At 42.6% G+C, this 21,439-nt stretch overlaps 1 long non-coding RNA gene across 1 annotated transcript in view; it reads left to right on the forward strand.

The window, feature by feature from the left end:
• Window positions 1-743: 743 nt before the first annotated feature.
• The window catches only part of LOC135207142 (uncharacterized), a 35,333-nt gene continuing 14,637 nt past the window's right edge, over window positions 744-21,439 (forward strand). Inside the window, exons 1-2 of the long non-coding RNA XR_010312893.1 lie at window positions 744-826; window positions 6,085-6,173. This is a non-coding gene — a long non-coding RNA (uncharacterized LOC135207142). The remainder of the gene's footprint in view (window positions 827-6,084; window positions 6,174-21,439) is intronic.

A 21,439-nucleotide genomic window follows, 5' to 3' on the forward strand; every position in this document is an offset into this window, starting at 1 on the left:
TACCAGATGTGTAAAATCTTGTATATTTATAATATATACACGCGTTCATGTTTTTTTTAATCGTAAATATTTACCCCTGTAAATATTTACCGACTGTAACTAACCTGTTATTTACGTTTGAACTCTGTACGTTGGTACATCGCACCCCTTGTACCTACATGTTGTCTTCAAAGGTAAATTATGCTTTAATTACAGTCGACCTAATGAATATTACTTTAAATTCTTGTTCAGCAGGTAAAATAACATAGGGAAACGTCAACTGAATAGTCTGCTGTACCGCGGAATGTGGGCTTAAAATTACCAACCAGGGAAATAAGTGAAATTAGCCTATCTATTTGTAGTATATATACATATTACAGCAATTTTATCATTACTGCATTACTATGACGACTAGAATTCATGGAAACAGTTTGTAAATGCATTGGCGTGTGTGAAGCTCCACTAGATTGGCAACGAGTCATTTTTCCTCATGTCGTCTGCTCGTAAGTACATCAGAAATATTTATAATTTTTCGGGGTTAATTTGGTTGGAAAAAAGGGATAATAGACATGAATTATATAAACATTTTGAAGTAACAAAGTACAGTTAAACTAAATAATGAGTAAAGTAAACAATTAAGGGAATAAAGCTTTGCACCTCATAAACAGTGTAGTCGTCTGCTGCTCGTATCTGTGTTGGTGGAGTGAGTGCTTAGGAACCAGGAACAGCAATGTGGTTCAAGTGCAATTTGAAGTGAATTAAGACCAAAATGTGTATAATTACAATCAAATAAGCACTGTGGAGTTTCAGTTGTGATGGCAGTATGGATAAAACTACCAATTACAAGGTAAAAATGAATTCAGTTCAAACCATGACCCCGGGAATAAAAAGTTTCATACTTTCACTAATATATAGGCAACAAAATGTTCTTTTATTGTGCTGATTACAACTGCAATCTTAAGTAAGATCAATAAACATTACCTTTATACGCTAACATTGTTCAAATGATTGCTTCAAAGGCTGGGAAAGATGGTCGATTGTCTGTGGTTAGAATGGCCAGTCAAGCAATTGCCGCCATATTGGATTTCAAAACTGCCTTGAAATCATATTTTACGAAGAACTCATATGCTTATTTTAGTTTGTATGGGGCTTTCATATATCACATTATGTTGACGAAACTTCAATCTTTTGAATGGTATGCTTAAAGTTGTAATTGTATTCTTGTTTCACCAATTAAATATCAAGTGAATAAGGCCTGGCCACGTGATGACGATGGATCGTCTGCGTTTGTTTACCTTAAGGGATTGAAGATACTACCTAGGTAGCTAAAGTAAAAGGAATAAAGTGGGCTACCTAAGGTCTAGACTGGCCTGTTTATGAAACTTGGTAAATATTTTCAGTGCAGCGAGTTTAGCAAGATTGAAGAAACCTTAGGAGGCAGAAGCGCTAGGAATAAAAGACTTGCTGCTGAATTGTGAAGAAGGGAAGGTAAGGTTTGCACACAAACATAGGTAGTGATGCTTAAAGGAGGTAGTAGCTATACCTAGCCTATTGGTAGCAATATTTAGTCCCAGTAGCGCTGGTGTGAATGTAGAATATGTGGTCCTAACTGTGGGCTGTTATAAGACTTAAGAACCTGGTAGTTCAGCTAAGGCTAGAAAGAAAAACTGCTTTAGTCAGTGGTACCTCGAGATACGAAATTAATCTGTTCCGAGGCGGCCTTCGTATCATGATTTTTTCGTATCTTGGACCGCATTTTACATGTGAAATGGCTAATCCGTTCCAAGCCCTCCAAAAACACCCATTAAATTTCATAATAAAGCTAAATTGACCTATAAACAATGAAATATTACAAACAATTTGGACCATTCAATACTTAACTTAATACGTACTGCTAATTACCTGTAAATAAAAGTGTAATTAGTGTACATGGTATTTAAGAAATACTGTACGTATGTAGTAAAATGTGGAAGCTTACCTTCGAGTTAGGCTATCTCCGAAAGTGGCAACAGAGGAGGAGGACAAATGGCAGATACGTACGTACGTACCTACACTTAACTTTACGAAACACATAAAAAAAATGTAAGGAAAACATACATAAACTAAACTTTACGAAACACATTAACAAAACGTAAAACTTAACTTTACAAAAACTAAATAAACAAATTTTTTTGTCCTTTTATTTTTTGTTTTTTTTTTTTACTTTTTTTTTTTTTTTTTTTTTTTTTTTTACTTTTTTATACGTTACGTACATTTTTTTTTTTTTTTTTTAAATAAAATTTCAACTTCATCACCACTTTCAACTTTTGTTTTTTAGTATCACTTGGTTCTTCCTTTTTGCTTACTCTGCTAATACTAAAGGCATCTTTAAAAAATAACTATCCAAGGAAGATTGCTTCTGCCTACTTTTCACAATGTTCCTGAAACGACTCGGGGCAAGCCTCATCGAACTGCGCAAGCATACGACCTGTGTAAGCCTTTTCGGGGTGTCTTTTTTTTTTTTTTTTTTTTTTTTTTTTTTTGTTTTTTTTTTTTTTTTTTTTTTTTTTTTTTTTCTACAAATGATTGCACTTTATGAAAAGCAGCTAGAAAAAAAACCATCCTTAATTTCTGCCATTGTCATAGGGTCATCGGTTTCCCCTCCTCGCCGCTACTAGAGAACTCCTCTTGAACGACGTTATGTGCATGGCCTCCAACTCCTTCAGGTCATCCGTCGTAAGCTCCTCTTGGTGCTCCTCGAGAAGGTTGTTGATGTCGTCCTCGTCGACGACCAGCCCCAGGACTTTGGCCGAGTGCAATGATCTCGTCAAGATCTGGTTGCAAACAGTTTCAGGATCGTCAACTGTTTCTGAATCAGCAGCACCAGCTTCGCCCACGTCGAATCCCTCGAAGTCTCGGGCGGATACGGCATCAGGCCAGAGTTTCCTCCACAAGGAATTCAAGGTTCGCCTGGAAACTTCCTGCCAAGCTTGGTCAGTGAGTCGGATGCTTATCACAACATCGAAATGCTCCTTCCAAAATTCATGCAAGGTGAGGTTTGTGGTATCGGTAATGTCGAAATATCTCTTGAAAAGATGTTTCTTATACAGCTTCTTAAAATTCGATATCACTTGCTGGTCCATGGGCTGGAGGAGAGGGGTGGTGTTAGGCGGAAGATAAAGAACCTTGATGAAGGAATACTCCGCTAGGATATCTTCCTCGAGGCCAGGAGGGTGAGCAGGGGCATTGTCCAACACCAGCAGACATTTCAGAGGGAGGCGCTTCTCTTCCAAGAATTTCTTCACTGTCGGGCCGAAACACAGATTTATCCACTCCGTGAACAAAAGCCTCGTTACCCAGGCTTTCGCATTAGCCCTCCACATCACTGGAAGCTTCTCCTTAAGCACTTTGTGGGCCTTGAAGGCTCGAGGAGTCTCGGAATGATAGACCAGTAGGGGCTTCACCTTGCAATCCCTACTGGCATTGGAACAAAGTGCGAGTGTAAGCCTGTCTTTCATAAGCTTATGCCCGGTTAGCTTCTTCTCTTCCTCCGTGTTGTACGTCCCCGACGAGGCATTTTTTTTTCAAAAAAGGCCAGTCTCATCACAGTTGAAGACTTGCTGAGAACTGTAGCCTTCCTTGGTCATCATCTCGCTGAACGCCTTTTTAAAGGGTTCGGGCGCTTTCGTGTCCGAGCTGGCAGCCTCCTTATGCCGCACCACCGAATGGATGCCAGTCTGTTTACGGAATTTCTCAAACCACCCATGCGAAGCCTTGAAGTCTGGGGTTGGCATTGATGTCCCTTCTCCTCCGTCGTCTTTGGCCTAGGCAATCAAATCGCCAAAAATAGCACTGGCCTTGTGGGAGATGGCCGTCTCCGTTATCGTATCGCCAGCAATTCTTTGTCTTTTATCCAGACAAGAAGAAGCCTTTCCATCTCGTCGTGCACATGGGTCCTCTTGCTGGACAAAATAGTGACGCCCTTGGAAGGTGTAGCTGCTTTGATGGCATCCTTCTGCTTAAGGATTGTGCCTATTGTCGACGGATTTTGGTCGTATTCCTTGGCGATAACTAAACGAATCGATCACATACCAGCTTCATACTTCTTGATAATCTCCATCTTCGTTTCCAAAGAGAGCATCCTCTTCTTTCCGTGAATTTCAACTTTTCTTGGGACTCACGAACTCGTATATACTGTTGTTTTAATTTACGTATAAGTAGAGTAAAGTTCTCTCACAACACGATAAAGTATGTATACCGCAACGAAATCACTAACGAATTTATGTTAATAAACAAAATCGTTAGAACGAAACGAATACCGCGTGCATACGATAACGATGCTGGTACCGAGTGGCCGACACATGCTGCTACGTAGTAGATGCATGATGGGAAGGATGCTGACCAATAGGAGAGAAGGATCTCATGACGGTGACTAGCATCAGGAACCAATGGGAGAGCAGGAGGATGGTGGCGAGTTTACTCAGTTGGCGGCACGCAAGTTTCAAAATTGTTATCGGTGGTCCGGGCGAATCTCAGACTTTACAGCAACAACCTTTCGTATCTTGAGAAATTTTCGTATATAGACCCGTAAAATTTTTTCGTATTAGCTTTTGTATCTCGAGTTTTTTGTAACTTGAGCCTTTTGTATCTCGAGGTTTTTGTCACTTGAGCATTTGGTATCTCGACGGTACCACTGTCTTTGGAAAAAAGTTGAGGATTTAAGTTTCCAAATTGACAAAAAACCATGAACTGGACTAGAATAGTATGTACCTATAGGGGTAGACCTAACTCAGTTGTACTGTATCCTAATGGATTTAAATCATAAGTGACATGAAGTTCCCAGTGAAGGATGGTTCACAATGCGTATTCAGATTTTGATGCTTGGTGCTAAAATGTTTTCTTGAACACTGGACATTGTCCAGCTCAGTAAGTAAAGCTGAATTAAGTATCACCAGATGGCTAGTGGAGAACTGCTGATTTTTTTTCATGATTTAAAAGAAAGGTAGATCTATATTACTGTACTGCGGTGGCCTAGACTATGGCAGTGTGGTTTTTCTATGCAGTTTTACCTTCTGAACAAGAATTGTAAGTAATATTTATTTGGACGACTGTAATTAATCCCCAGGGCTCGTACTAAACACGGCGAAATACATTTGACACCCCAGTTCCTGGTGGCTTTCGTATCGTGGGGATGAACGATGCGGAATGCTTATATAGGAATTCCCAAAAGAAACAGTGGTGTGATTAACTGCATTTATTAATGGCATTTTACAGTTATCACTGCATGCTCAAGTTAGATTGATGTGTGAACAATAAACCATTAGGTTAGGAATGTTTCACCTCCTAGTTAAAAGAAAAGATTTCGTAATAGACTTTGTCGTTGAACTTCAGATAATTTATGGTTTTTAACTTATGTTTCAGAATGATTAGCAATTGTAGCCTATCAGATCATTAGTTCTGTATTAGTGAAATGAGTTTTTTTCAGTTGTAGGTTGCTAATTTTGAATTAACTAATTTATTTATGCTTTGCTGTGAAAATTATGGGAGTGTGTGCTTCTTAGTATACACAAGAGAGTCTGGATATTTGACTGCAGTAAAGGGCCCTTTGCAAGGGGTTAGTTTATAGTGGCAAAGGAGTTGACAAAATGGGAGTTGTAGGCGGTTGAGGTTGTTAGTTCATAACCACTTGAAGAAAAATAGCAGTGGTGATAAGTCACTTAGGGAGGGAACATAAGTAACTTATTAACCACTGCCCATTCCTCTTCCTCATCTACACCACCTTGATCACCCTGCTGGTTACCTTGTTTTTGGATAAGAAATCTAATGCCAGAGTGTCCATTATGCTACAGTGGGAACTAGCAAAAACATAAAGGCTTTCAGAAATGTTATTTATATAACCCAAGTGAAGCATTAACTGAATATACCTTTGTTCTAATGTCTTAAAACTACAGCACCATTTAGGATTTTAGCCAGACAGCAGCATGTACTCTAATATTCAAGATAGTGTAGGCCTAACCTTGTATTCAGCGATAAGATTAGTTTCAGTTATTGCAGGTCTAACCTTAATCTGGCTTTACATATAGGGTCTAGATTAGGTAAGACTTTACTAATATTTTTCCATTTCAGGTCTGGTTGATGTGAAAGATGAAGCATGTCCCTTCCACTGACAACAGCTTCGGGAGCAGGAATTCTTTGGGGTATATTACTGCTGAATGGTAGGGAAGTACTAAATGTCACTTATGCAGTTTTATCATAAATCATGGGTAACACAAATTATAATACGCAGGTGATTTTTTGTTCATTGACCTAGTTCTTAGTATAAAAGGAATTGCTCAATAGAAGTTGACTTTTTGCTAGGATCATTTAAACTTTGGTAGCTGAAGTTGAAGCAGTTTGTCATTTTACTCTTCAGTATATCTATAATTTGTTGATCTGACAAGATTCCGTGATTGAAAAATATGATTTTGTACTTGCAACTTCCCCAGCAGATATATACTTAGCTATAGTCTCCGACATCCCCGACAGAATTTCAAATTTCGCGGCACACGCTACAGGTAGGTCAGGTGATCTACCCTCCCGCCGCTGGGTGGCAGGACTAGGAACCATTCCCGTTTTCTAATCAGATTTTCTCTGTCGCTGGTTCCAACAACACCCATTGTTGGTTCCTCCTGATTTGGATTTAGTTTTTTCGCTTGCCGTGGATCTTCTTGGACTGTCTTTTTGGTGACGTATTGGATCGTTGGCTTGGCATACGCTTTTGTGGATTTTTCTTAATATTTGCTTTTTTTTGATTACTCTAATATGTCTGACGCTGGTACTGTATTTAGAGTGTGTGTGATGGATGACTGTAAGGTGAGACTACCGAAGGGTTCAGTAGATCCTCACACTGTATGCATGAGGTGTCGGGGTAATGAATGTTCTGTTAATAATCCTTGTTGCTGAATGTGAGGGTTTGAATGAGGAAGGATGGAAGTCTCTTTCTTCTTATTTGAGGAAGTTAGAGAAGGACAGGGTTAGGAAAGCTTAGTCCAGAAGCTCCAGTAGGTCTCGTACTAACGAGCTAGTCGAGGATACTTTGGAACCTAACCATAATGTAGTCGTTGCAACCTCTCCTCCAGTTTCAGCCCCTTCTCCCTTCATCGAACCTGCGGATTCGTCTTCAGAGATGGCCGACATGAAAGCCGCTCTGCACCGGATGGAATTGCAGTTACTTGCAATGGAAGGTAAGAGTGCTGTGAGAAGTGATGAGTGCAGTGTTCCCAGTGTAGTGGAGGGGGCGTCTGATCGGCTCTACAATGCTCCCAGGTCTAGACCTCTTCCAAACTCCCAGGCCCGGTGGAGGAGGAATGTTGAAAACCGTAAGGAGGTTGTGGAGAATCCCCACCGGTCAGGCGTCCCTTCGGCAGGCCCTGTTGTCTTGACCCAGGCTGCCATGGATCGCCACAGGAAAGGCATCCTAAAGAAGTGCTTTTCGTTATCCGATTCGGCTTCTCCAAGGCGCGGATGGAGTTCGGCTGAGGAGTCTCGCCCTTTGAAGAGATCCTGGAAGGTGCCCAGCAGTGTTTTAGACTCCAGCCCGGAGCGCTTCCTGAGGAGTCGCCTTTTGACACGAAGAGAGCCAGGAGATTCCAGGACAGCCTTGCTTCTCGTGCGGCTCTTCCCTCTTCTTCCTCCAAGGCTGCTCTCGCCTTCTCCTGAAGGAGATCAGGAGAAGTCCACCTAAGCGTATCCTTGTGGACCTCCAGGAGCAGCTTTCTTTCCTACGTTGATGGGCGCTCTGGATAAGGACACTCCTCGCAGGAAGGACATCGCGCTTCCGATCAAGAGGTCTAAACTCCCTCCTCGCAAGAGACGTGCGTCTCGGGACAGGAGCCCTTCTCCGAGAAGTTCCAGGCGCTCTCGTTAGGCGCTCTCCCGTTAGGCGCTCTTCTCCTGTTAACCGCTCATCTTCAAGCAGGCGTGCTCCTCTTAATAGGTGTTCCTCTCCTAGCAGACTCCCTTCTCCTGCCAGGCGCTCTTCTCCCAGCAGGCGCGATTCTCCTAACAGGCGCTCTACTCCTGGTAGATGCGCCTCTCCTCACAGGCGCTCTTCTCCTGGTAGACGCGCCTCTCCTCGCAGGCGCTCCTCTCCTAGCAGACGCTTTTCTTCCAGTAGGCGCTTCTCACCTGGCAGGCGCAATTCTCCCGACAGGCGCTCTACTCCTGGTAGACGCGCCTCTCCTCACAGGCGCTCTTCTACAGATAGAAGCGCCTCTCCCACCAGACGTTCTTCTCCATGTAGGCGCTCTGCTACTTCTAGACCTGTTTCCCCTGGCAGTCTTGCAGGGGAAGTGGCCTTGTCTCACGAACGTCTTCGAGTGACGACGGAGGAAGACTTGGAAGACGTCTCGGAGGAAGCCCCCAGAGCCGCGGGTTTGTCAGACTACAACATTTTAGCGGCCCTGTTGGTGCAGGAGTTTGGAGACTCCCTTAACCCGGCTTCTGCTCCTTCTCCTGATCGCTTTTCTCCAGCACCAAGGCATTGAAAGGATCCTCCTTCCTTAAGATGCGTCTCACCATCTCTCTGAAGAAGGCCTTGCAAGGAGTTGAGGAATGGTTAAGGTCCAAAGAGGAGGCAGGCAAGACGGTTTTTTCTTGTCCTCCTTCCAAGCTCTCGGGGAAGCATGGCATATGGTATGAGGCAGGAGAACCGATGTGGGCTGGGACTCCCCTCATCGGCAGAAGCGGACTTCTCCACTTTGGTGGATTCCTCAAGGAGACATTCCCTTCCGACGGCGAAGACTACATGGGGAATGAACGAACTGGACCATTTCCTCAAGGGACTTTTTCGAGTACTTGAGGTATTCAACTTTTTGGATTGGTCCCTTGGGGCTTTGGCGAGGAAGACTCTAGACCCAGAGTTTCTAGGACCAGAGGAGCTAAACAGCATACTGTCGTGCATGGACAAGGCAGTTAGAGACGGATTGGGGGAGTTGGCCTCTCTCTTTGGAGCAGGGATTTTGAAGAAGAGAGCGGTGTACAACTCCTTCCTCACTAAATCCGTGTCTCCTGTTCAAAGGGCTTCACTACTTTACGCGCCCCTTTCGAACCAGCTGTTCCCAAGCAAGTTAGTTAAGGATATTTCTCACTCCCTGGCGGAGAAGGCGACTCGGGATCTGTTGGCTCAGTCGTCGAGGAAGGTGAGATCAGCGGCTCCCTCCACCAGGAAGGAGAAATTTCCTGCTCAGGAGCCCTTTTGAGGGTGCCCTTCACAGAGATCTTCTTTCAGAGGCCGAAAACCCGAGAAGCGGGGTAGTCTTCTTTCAGACCCTTTAAGAAGTCAAAGTGAAAGTCAAGTCCTCCAGACACCAGTAGGTGCCAGACTTCTCAAGTTCGCAGAAGTCTGGGCACAGAGAGGGGCGGACAGCTGGTCCCTCTCTATTTTGAGGAAGGGATACCTCATCCCCTTCAGAGAAAGGCCTCCCTTGACAACAACACCAAGGGAGTTATCAGCCAGGTACAAGGACCCTGTTCTGCGGCGGACACTTCTTCAGTTGGTAGACCAGATGCTGGAGAAAGAGGCCATAGAGCCAGTTCAGGATCTCCACTCCTCGGGATTATACAATCGCCTGTTCCTCGTGCCGAAGGCCTCAGGGGGGTGGAGACCTGTTCTGGACATAAGCGCCTAAATCTCTTTTTAGAGAAGAGGAAGTTCTCTATGGAGACGACCTCTTCGGTTCTCGTTTCTCGTGCTCTTCGTCCAGGAGACTAGATGGTTTCCCTGGACCTTCAAGACGCATACTTCCACGTACCAATTCATCCGTCCTCGAGGAAGTATCTGCGTTTCATGGTCCAAGGAAGGATTTTCCAGTTCAGGGCCTTGTGCTTCGACCTGTCGACGGCTCCTCAAGTTTTCATGGGACTCATGAAGAATGTAGCCCAGTGGCTGCATCTGAAGGGGATGAGGCTCTCGTTATACCTAGACGACTGGCTAATTCGTGCCGAGTCGAGGGTTCAATGTCTGGAGGACTTACAAGTAACTTTAGTAATGACCCAGTCCCTGGGACTGGCGATAAACCGGGAGAAGTCCCAGATGGTTCCTAGTCAGAGCATCGTGTATCTGGGGATTCTGATGGATTCTCGGGATTTTCAAGCTTTTCCATCCCCGGAAAGATTAGAACGGTGCATGGAAAAAGTGACAACCTTCTTAGGAAAAGAACGGAGTTCCGCGAGGGAGTGGATGAGTCTTCTGAGGACACTTTCCTCTCTGGAACAGTTCTTTTCACTAGGAGGCCCCTTCAGTTTTACCTGAGGCGGATGTGGGACCAGAGGTCGCAGGACCTAGCGGACACCTTTCCGATCCTGGAAGGGATAAAAAAGGACCTAGGTTGGTGGCTCAACCCGCTCAGAGTAAACGAAGGAATGTCGCTGCTAAAGCCGAACCCGCGCCTTGTGTTGTTCTCAGACGCTTCAGAGTCGGGATGGGGAGCAACACTAGGGGCGAAAGAAGTGTCAGGCACCTGGAAGGGGGAACAGGTGAACTGGCACATAAACAAGAAAGAACTAGCAGCAGTCTTTCTGGCCCTTTTAAGTTTCGAGCCAGAAGTCAGAGGCTCAGTAGTCCAGATCAACGCGGACAACACCACGGCTCTGGCATATATAAGGAAACAGGGAGGGACTCATTCCTTCTCCCTGTACAAAACAGCAAGGGACCTGTTGCTGTGGGCAGAGGAAAGAAGAATCAAGCTTCTCACCAGATTTGTACAAGGAGAGAGGAACGTGAGGGCGGACCTGCTGAGGAGGAGGGATTGAGTCCTCCCCACAGATTGGACTCTCCATCTAGACGTTTGCCAGAGGCTGTGGAACCTTTGGGGCAGACCAAATGTAGACCTGTTTGCCACAAACTGGAACAAGAGGCTGGACAACTTTTGCTCCTCCATCTCGGATCCAAGGGAAATAGCGATAGACGCCCTCGTTCTAGACTGGACAGGACTAGACAGGTACGCGTTTCCCCCATTCAGGATTTTGGGGGAAGTAATAAGGAAGTTCGTCTCCTCAGAAGGAGCGAAGCTGACTCTAGTCGCACCCTTTAGGCCTGCTCAGGAATGGTTCACAGAGGTACTGGAATGGACGATAGATTTTCCCAGATCCCTGCCACTCAGGAGAGATCTGTTCAAACAACCCCACTTCGACAGGTTTCACAAAAACCTCCCCGCTCTCAGCCTGACCGCCTTCAGACTATCGAAAGACTTGTCAGAGAGAGAGGCTTTTCGCTCAAGGCTTCTAGGGCAATCGCCAGAGCCCACAGGACGTCAACCTTGCGAGTCTATCAGTCGAAGTGGGAAGTGTTTCGAAGATGGTGCAGGACGCAGAAAGTATCCTCATCCAATACCTCTGTGACCGAGATTGCTGACTTCCTTCTCTTTTTAAGGGAAGAGTGTAGCCTAGCGGTTCCTACAATCAAAGATTATAGGAGCATGCTATCCGCGGTTTTCAGGAACAGGGACCTGAATATCTCGGAGAATAAAGATCTTCATGATCTTGTCAGATCTTTTGAGACCACGAAGAAGAAGTCCTCTATGCCTCCCAGTTGGAACTTGGATGTGGTCCTGAAGTTTCTGATGTCAGATAAGTTCGAACCTCCTCAAGAGGCTTCCTTCAGAGACCTGACTAGGAAGTCACTGTTCCTTATGGCTCTTGCTACTGCAAAAAGAGTTAGTGAGTTGCAAGCTCTGGACGCCAGAGTGGGGTTCAAAGGGGGGTCAGCGATCTGCTCCTTTAAACCCTTGTTCTTAGATAAGAACGAGAATCCCTCTAAACCCTGGCCCAGAAGTTTTGAGGTAAAAGGACTCTCGTCTTTAGTGGGAAGAGAGATAGAGAGATCCCTATGCCCTGTCAGGATCCTGAAATTCTACCTAGAAAGGAAGAAGCAGCTTAAGGGCAGCCTAGAGAGTCTCTGGTGTTCAGTCAGAGATCCCAGAAGACCCATTTCAAAGAACGTGCTGGCATTCTTTATGAGGAGTGTCATAAAGGAGGCACATCTGGCGTGCGAAGAAGAGCAGTTTAGGCTCCTTAGAGTAAAAGCTAATGAAGTGAGGGCCATTCCTACATCTCTGGCTTTTCAGGAGAATATATGTCTGAAATGAATATTGTAGCGTCTACGTTCTGGAGATGCAATTCAGTGTTTGCTTCTCACTATTTGAGGGACGTGAAAGTGACATACGGTAAGTGCTTCTCTTTGGGACCTTACATATCTGCGGATTCAGTGCTGGGACAGGGAGCTAAGACTAATCCTTTTTAATTTAGCTATTTTTAATTTTAAGTTGGTGTTGTTGTTTTTGTTGTTTGGAAGAGGGTTAGGTGGTAACCCTCTCAATTGTTAGTTCTAACACGGGTTAGAGATGGTCAGGTGGTTGGGATTGGTTTTGTGCTCCTTGATATTGCCAGAGGCATAGGTTTTGTCATGTACGTTAAGTGGGTTGGACCCCCATTGACAAGATCCTAATAAGGTTCTGTCGTGTAAGTGGGTAAGCCCCCACTGACAAGATCCAGAAGAGCTCTCAGTCATAGGTCACCCCTCGCTGAAGCTCTTGAGGGCAAGCAGACTCATAGACAGTATCCATGAAGTCTTCTGCCCAATCAGGTAAGAACCAAGGTTTTTATAACCTACAACATGTGTTGTTTCCTGTTTTTTATATATATTATTTAGCTGTCTCTTACTCTCCACCAAGGGTGCCAACTCAGCTAAGTATATAACTGCCGGGGAAGTTGCATGTACAAAAATGATATTATGATACAATAAAGTTTTGTACATACCCAGCAGATATATACGATTAATGGCCCACCCAGCCTCCCCTCAGGAGACAGGTGGAAGAGAAAATCTGATTAGAAAATGGGAATGGTCCCTAGTCCCGCCACCCAGCGGCGGGAGGGTAGAACACCTGACCTACCTGTAGCGTGTGCCGTGAAATTTGAAATTCTGTCAGGGACGTCGGAGACTATAGCTAAGTATATATCTGCCGGGTAAGTATGTACAAAACTTTATTGTATCATAACAATATCATACTGTTCAGGGTTGCATGTTTAGATTAGAATAATCCAAGAGGTATTGTTCACAAGACTTCCTCTAATTATGAAGTTGATGGGAGAAAGAATTAGTGAAATACTGTACTCAGGTTTGCTGTAAATTACAGGTATTTTTGAAATGAACCTACCTCTCCATTATATAGCTTTAACTTCTGTGCCAGTGTGATTTCGACAGATTGAAACAAAAAACGAGAACACTTGGTTTTTTATGAGTATCCTTCTATCCATCAATTTCCCCCTATCCCCCACCAGTGGACTAAAAGGTACAAGCACTTGTAGCAGATAGTCTATTTCTGGAATTTGGCAGATGCACTTTTTTCTGTTGGTTTGTTCTTTTATTTATTCAATATTCATTCAGTACGATCCTGTAGTGTAAGAGTTTCCGTAATTGCCATTATTCCAGTTTAACCTCATGATAATATTTTGCTGAGGAAAGCTTTATGGTTGGATAACTATATGAATGGAATCAAACAAAATGCGGTGATTGTGAAAGAAGAGAGCTTGTTAGTTTTATTTACTTATTATAAAGGATTAGTTTATCCAGACCTCTGAGCCTAATAAAGGCTCTTCTTGGGCTGGTATACAACCACTATAGAGGATAATACTAGTAAGACTCGAGTTAAAGGAATGCATGTTTGTTTGTTTCTTCCCCATTTAGTAACTGGTTAGGACCTCTGCTACTTCTCTTTGATCTGTTATTCCAGATGAGCTTTCCATCGATTCGGGGAATTAGATTTAATAGGATGGAGTCCTTTTTTATTATTAGTGTTTTTATTTTTGCCCTCCCATGAATCTAGGGAAGTTTTGGTGGTTTTGTGTGTTGGAGGAAAGGTCATTGCCTTGTCCTTAGCAAGTCCTGTCTCACTCCCACATGGTGTGGAGTGACAAGGAACTGGGACATGTCAAAAAGCAGTGCAGATCTCTGCCTGTTGTCCCCTTCTTCTGTTCGGTCTGGTATGGCACCAGGTCTGGCATTAGTGACGTAAGGAATTAAGGAATTTGTATTCATGTCAGAGTAAATTCTTAACTGCCTTAGCATATAGGGCATATTTTTTTTTATATATACTATATATATTACATGCCTTATATAACTTCTGCATCTGTCTGTCTGTGTCCTCAAATCTTGTAATTCAGATTTTTTTTTTTGTTTTTTTTTTTATATTGTTCTAGCACCAAAATTTGTTGTCTGATAGGATTGCTTGGGTAAGGATTAGAGGAGCCTCCCAATGCTTTTTCCCTCTTTAATTTTGCCATATCAGATCGGCTCGGTAGTAGTGATGCTTTGTCTCTTTCTGGTAGTATTTTAGCTGCCTCGTTGAGGAAAGTTACCTTTCATTTAAGTAACTCACCAAGTAATTACATAGCTATAGTTTCTTCTTGCTTGGCAGCCTTTTATTTAAAAATCGTGGTAGCACTTTAATAATGTAGGTGACAAGCCTCGCACACTTAACGGGAGTGTTGGAACGACTTGGCCAGTAGCGTCATTCTGTTTCTGCCACTCTCACGGTCAACATTGTTGAGGTTTTAGCAGCTTTTTTCACCAGTTTTTAGTTATTCTTGCTGGATTTGGTTTAAGTCGCTCATGTGTAGTCTTCAAGCATTTATTAGCTTTGGTCAGCTTTTGGTCAGTTTTTTTTTAATTAGTATGTCTGATTCAAGTGATTCGAGTGTTCATTTATGAAGCGAAGGCTGTAGAACTAGACTGACTAAGTTATGTTATGATTTGCATTATTTGTGCAGTAATTGTAGAGGGCAAGTATGTTCTAAGGAGAATGCTTGTGATGAGCACAAGGATTGGGATGAGAGAGATTGGAAGTTTCTTGAGTCTTGCCTTAATAAGCTTGAAAAGGATAAGAAGCAAAAGGCGATCTGTATGGCCAAGAGTAGAGTTTCTGTTAGCCTAGATTCTACCCCTATACTGAAGTCATATCATAGTCTGGCTCTTCCTTCTTCCTCTGTTCCTGCATTTTTTCCTATTCCCAGCCTTCCTAATATCAATCCACCTACTCCCATGCCTGGCTTCCATGCTTTCAACCCCAATACCATTGTCTAGCGCCGAAAATCGGCGATATTTGAAGCGGAAATGCACCGATTTCCAGTTATCAGCATCGATAATAGAGTATTGGCATCGATATATATCTAACAGAGGGGCCATTAACCAGTTATTGGCGCCAAAACCCAGTTATCAGCGCCAAAAATTGCAGATTTTCAGTTATTGGCAATTTTCACTTATCAAGTCATTGGAACAGAACCTCCACCGATAACTACTTGCTCTTACTGCAGTGTTGTAGTCTCCAGGTATATTGATGAATACTTACAGACTGTTATGTTGAAGTCTCTAGTATTTATGTGGATAACTACTTATTTTACTGTTGCATTGAAGTCTCCAGTATATGGATAACTACTTACTCCTACTCCAGTGTTGAAGTCTCCAGGTATATGGATAATTGCTTTTGCTGCTGCATTGAAGTCTCCAGTTTATGGATAAACTACTTACTCCTTACTTTGCGTGTGTTGGTTTCCAGGTAATTGCTTACTTTACTGTTGTGTTGAGTCTCCAGGTTATGGATAACTACTTCCTCTTACTTCAGTGTTGAAGTCTCTAGTATATGGATAACCACTTCCTCTTACTACAGTGTTGAAGTCTCCAGGTATATGGATAATTATTTACTTTGTTGTTGCATTGGAGTCTCCAGTGTATGGATAATTACTTACGCTTACTGCAGTGTTGGTCTCCAGGTAAATGGATAATTGCATACTTTACTGTTGTGTGAAGTCTCCAGTATATGGATAACTACCTACTCATTACTTTCAATGTTGAAGTTCTCCGCAGGTTATATGGATAATTAATATTTACTTTGGCTGGTTGCATTGGAGTTCTCCGAGTATATGGCATAACTACTTCCTCTTACTTCAGTGTTTGGAAGTCTCCGAGGTATTTATGGAATGATTACTTAACTCCTACTTTTGTGTGTTGGAGTCTCCATTATATGGATAACCTACTTTCCTTCTTTTAACTTCCAGGTGGTTGAAGGTCTCCAGGTATATGGAATGGTATATTGGTTCTTCTTACTTTGTGTTTGAAAGTCTCCAGTTATGGATAATTATTTCCTCTTACTACAGTGTTGAAGTCTCCAGGTATTTGGATAATTGCTTACTTTGCTGCTGCATTGAAGTCTCCAGTATATGGGTAACTACTTACTCTTACTTTAGTGTTGAAGTCTCCAGGTATATGATGATTATTTACTTTGCTGTTGCATTGGAGTCTCTAGTATATGGATAGCTACTTACTCTTTACTTCAGTGTTGAAGTCTCTAGGTATATGGATGATTACTTATTGTGTCAGTCTCCAGCATTAAAATCTTCTGTTATTACTGCTATAAATTTTACTGATTGATGGAATCTTCCTAGAATGTTATTTTCTAATCTTTATTACAGGTATAGTCAAAATTATCAAAAGTGGTGAATGAGCCTATCAATTAACTGAAAAAGTCTTTAAGCATTAGGTACAGTGAATGCAAACACGAAATGCGCAGAGAGAAGGAGAGCAGAAAGCAAAACGAGTTCCCAAGAAACAAATGGTTCATGAACTGGACACAAGGCAAAGAATGAATGGTTGATGAACCAGAGACAGACAAGTAAGCATACATCAGGCAACCGAAGGTTTTTGGACCAAAAACGTTTGTCTGAGGAGAGGGACAGCCACTTCCTCCAAGCCCATGTGGGGACAAATCTGACCTCTAAATAAAATAACTCTTCATACCTTTACAACAGCGATTCTTGATACCCATTCTGTGCCTTAAAAATAATCAAAATCCTTCCTTTTCTTCAAGCTCCTGTACATCCAGATACAGTGTTCCCCACTTGCGAATAGTTGAAACCCCTATAAAAAATGCTTAAAACTGCCTATTTTGTTAGTAAAAGCTCGAGAAAAAACCACCAAAAATGTTTATACCTGTTTTTTAATAGTTTTATCACAAAAAGTGCATTTTATGATGAAGTTAATAAAAAACCAGGAATTTGTGGATATTTCACATATAAAAATACTGCACACAGGCTTATTTTCCACGAAATATGGCAGCATATGTTCCAGAGAGAAACACATGAGTCCGCAAGTAGGGTGGGGTTCACTGTATTATTACAGACATACGTATATACAACTAAGGAGCGAATTCAGAGTAGGGAGCCATCATGGCTACTGTAAGAATCTGGGTTATTTTTAAAAGTGAATAGCATTCAAATTTATTTTTATATAGTAGTGTATAAGAGTAACCCTCTTAAGAACAGTGCCATGTTAAACTTTTGATATATATAACATGCTGGTGTTGTTGAATGGCCTTTGAATTAAAGGGCTTCATTCTGTAATGTTTTTATCTCTGTTCCCACCAACTTTGTTTTTCTCTTTCTGATTTTCTTAACCCTCCTCAACTTGCAGTCACTTGTAAGGGCATTAGTTTGCCTATTCAAAGGTGTATGGCTACAGTAATATAATTAACAATTCTAAATACTTGGACATGATAAAGGACAAAAGTCTATTTCAGGTCAAGCCCTGAATTGTGTATTGAAGAAAAGGTTGTTGATATAACCTTAAGAGATAATATAGAAGGTGATACTCCACAAGGATTTGAAGCTTTTCTGTAATCTATGGAAGAAATTCTTTTGATATCAAGACCTGGTAGTGATAGTAATTTCAAAGGCTTATATACGTATAGCAGTTTAATTGTTTTAATTAAATTTGAACTTTATGAAAACCTTTAAATTTGTGATAAAGTACCAACTGTTAATAGTAAAAGACTTGAATTTGCTGCTTCTTAAAGTGCAAAGCGTTGAAATTACCTTTTCAGGACCTAATAAGGCAGTTAATTACAAGTGTCCCAATTTTATCACTGGTACAGCAGTTTCACAAACCCAAATTAGATAAAAAGCTAGGCAATTTCATATGACTACTAGCTAAGTAGCTAAACATTCTAATTTTACTTGGTTCTAGTTCCCATGTCCGGAGCTTTAGTTGATGGACCCAGTGTTTCCTTGAAAAATTGTTTTCACAGCATATGTAGATTATGTAGGAGGAAGTCGCACAAATTCCTGACTCTAGAGTAAAAGTAGCTTCAGAGATAACCCAATGGTCTCATTTAAGCATGTTGGAAGAAGTAGTTGATCAAAATTCCCCCCATAACTAAGAGAAGAAGCTGTTAGTTAAGGCTTATATGCAGTAAATATAGCAAATTGTGAATTATTTCACCAACCTCTGTACATATTTTGCAAGTCTTGAAATACTGTTTGTAAGATGATAAAAGTAATAGTTCAAATTCTTTTTTTTTATTAAATAAGCACTTAATGAAATAACATTTACATCAGTACCATAAATAATTTTCAGGGATTTGAATGTTTTCAGTAAAGTGTAATCTATGTTTTTATGAAGTTAAGTTGTCTTTTGGGTTTGAATCTTGAGTTTTTCTAGGATGAGTATACTGAATAATTCGTTCATATAAGTTACCTATGAGTGTAATGGACATGTAAGTCAGAATTATACTGTAACCTAAAACCAAGACAACGTTAGATTCAGGTCATTCAGATATTGTTTACTGTATGGTTTGTAAGAATACAGTATCTTTAAGAAATTGGTTTTACTTGTTTTTTTTTTTTTCAGAGGTTTTAGGATTAAAACAGTTTATTTTCATTGTCAGGGAGGGTTAATATCAGATTGTATATCTCAGACAAACGTGAATCGTTATCAAAGCTCATATAAATGAAAGGAGTTGGGCAAAATTGACAGAAATATACATAATTTGATTGGTATGAATGAAAAACTGTGGTAAAGTGTTATTGAAAAACTTGAGACTTTTTTTGGCTTTGGAATTGTTTCTCTTGTTCAAGGTAGGAATGTTTATTGGATGGTAGTCGGGACTTGGAAGTATATCCTGAAGGAAGCTGGTTCATTGTCTATGTTAGTTTTTAGGGCCTTACTCTGTCCCCTAGTATGGGACATAAAGTTTAGAATTTTCACTTTTCTGTGCTACAAGGGTTTGTTCATGAAACTTACCCCAGCAGATATATATATAGCTGTATTTCTCCGAAGTCCGACAGAAATTTCAAAAAACTCCCGGCACACGCAGGGGTGGCGCCAGTGTTTTAGTACCCATTCCCGCCGCTGGGAGGCGGGAGTCAGGAACCATTCCCATTTTCTATTCAGATTTTTTCTGTCGCTCGTAATGAAAACACCTGTTTTCATTACCTCCGACCAGGATTTTGATTCTCCATTGCCGCTTAAGTATCCTAATTATCTTTTGAATGATTGACTTGGATGTGTGGCTAGGCATACGCTATCGTAATTTAATTAACCTTTGTTTAACTTGTCTGAATCTAGTTCGCTAGTTTCAGACTGTGTTTGTCTGCAAAAGTAAGGTGAGGCTACCGAAAGTGTCGGTAAATCCTCATTTGGTATGCACAGGGGTTGAGAACGTTTTTTCTTTATTGAAAAATCGATGTAAGACGTGTGAGAGTTTGACTGATTACCGAAGGGAAAGAAGACAGATGATTCGTATGTACGCAAATTAGAGCGGGATTGAATCACGGGGTCTTCCTCAAGAAACTGCATTAGTAAACAGAAGTCAGGGTAATGAACCTACTAACCCTCTTCTGTATAGACTTTGGGGGTTTTTGGGGGGGGCCTAAACCCTGTAGTTTGGCCTACGAGCCATTAGGCTATGTCTACGAAAGAATGCCCTTTTCTGTTATTGTGGATTCCATTCGTAATTTGGAATCTAAAGTGCTCGCTCTCCAATCAGTGTTCTGAAGTGTAGTGCCCCCAGTGTTCTGTGGATGGGGGGCGTCAGGATTCGGACCCTATTAAAATCCCTCTACGGGCCTGGACCTCTGTCGAACTTCCAAGCCCAGGAAGACGGACATGTCGAAAGCCGCAGGAGGGTTACGGGGAACCCCCACCAACCCTCTGGCGTCCCTTCGGCAGAACCTGTAGACGATCCCCAGGTGCCAAAAAATAGTGCACGAGAACGGATCATGAAAGATTGCTTCTCGTCCTCCGATTGGCGTCCTCCCCGCACAGGGGTTGGAGCTGGAAGGACTCGCGCCCTCTAAAAGAAGCTTTAGAGAAGGGACGCTTCACGTCCTCTCTCTCGTCGAGAGGGAGCGTCAGATCGGCCCTATAAATAACTCTAGGCCTGGACCTCTGTCGGACTCCCAGGACCAGGGAGAGGGCATGTCGAAAGCCGAAGGAGGTTTACGGGGTCTCCACATTGATCTGGCGTCCCTTTAGCAGAACCTGTACGAGCCACAGGCTGCAAAAGAGTGTGTTCGTGCGCGTTCCCTCCGTGAGGGATTTTTATCTTAGAGGCGTCCTCCCGAACAGTAGTTGGAGCATGAGAAGACGCTCGCGTCCTCTGAAGAGAACAAAGACGTTAGATGTCGCACAGGCGGCCATCGTCAGTAGTTTCTTAGACAAGCACGCAGAGCCTCTTTGCGCTTCTTCTGCTTTACGGGCTTCGCCTTTATTAGCGTCCTCCCCGAACGGTAGTTGGAGCATGAGAAGACACTCACGTCCTCTGAAGAACAAAAAGACGTTAGATGTCGCACAGACGTTCCATCTCGTCAGTTAGTTTCTTAGAGGAGCACGCAGAGCCTCTTTGCGCTCCTTCTGCTTTGCGGGCTTCGCCTTTGTAGGCGTCCTCCCCGAACGGTAGTTGGAGCATGAGAAGACGCTCATGTCCTCTGAAAAGAACAAAGACGTTAGATGTCGCACAGGTGGCCATCGTCAGTAGTTTCTTAGAGGAGCACGCAGAGCCTCTTTGCGCTCCTTCTGCTTTACGGGCTTCGCCTTTATACGTGACTACTCTCCGCCGCAAAAAAGATCAAAGACGCAAGATGTTGCACAGGAGGCCTGTGTCTTTGATGTCAGGGAAGAGGACGCCTTCACGTCCTTTCTCTTTTGCTGCTTTGTGGTCGTCACCTGAGAGTTTTGCTGCATGGACGCCTCAAAAGAGAACCAGGACGTCATCAGACGATGAAGTCTTTGAACCCCCCTGTCGCTCCAAGAATAGAGCTGTGAAGGACAGGTGAGAAGGAATATGGCTTTCTCTCGCTCCTCTCCTTCTCATACTATCAGCTTTTCACCTGAAAAGGAACATTCTAGAAAAGAGGGTGATCCGTTTGATGCAACATCGACTTGCTTCGTTGCCGACTGGGAGACAGGCAGAAACCGCATCCTAGAAGAAAAGCTGATATATTGCCATTAAAAGATCTAAGCGGTCTCCCGCAACTGCAGATCGCTCTTCTCTTTCACCGGTTGCTACGCCTTCTAGATTAGTGCGTCTCACCTGTTCGTTATGTAAAAAACAATGAGAAAACTTCCTCCTTAAGATTCTTATATCGAGAGGAAGAAAGCTCTCCCTAATTATTC

The sequence above is a fragment of the Macrobrachium nipponense genome, chromosome 32 (assembly GCF_015104395.2).
Source record: "Macrobrachium nipponense isolate FS-2020 chromosome 32, ASM1510439v2, whole genome shotgun sequence".
NCBI lineage: Eukaryota > Metazoa > Arthropoda > Malacostraca > Decapoda > Palaemonidae > Macrobrachium > Macrobrachium nipponense.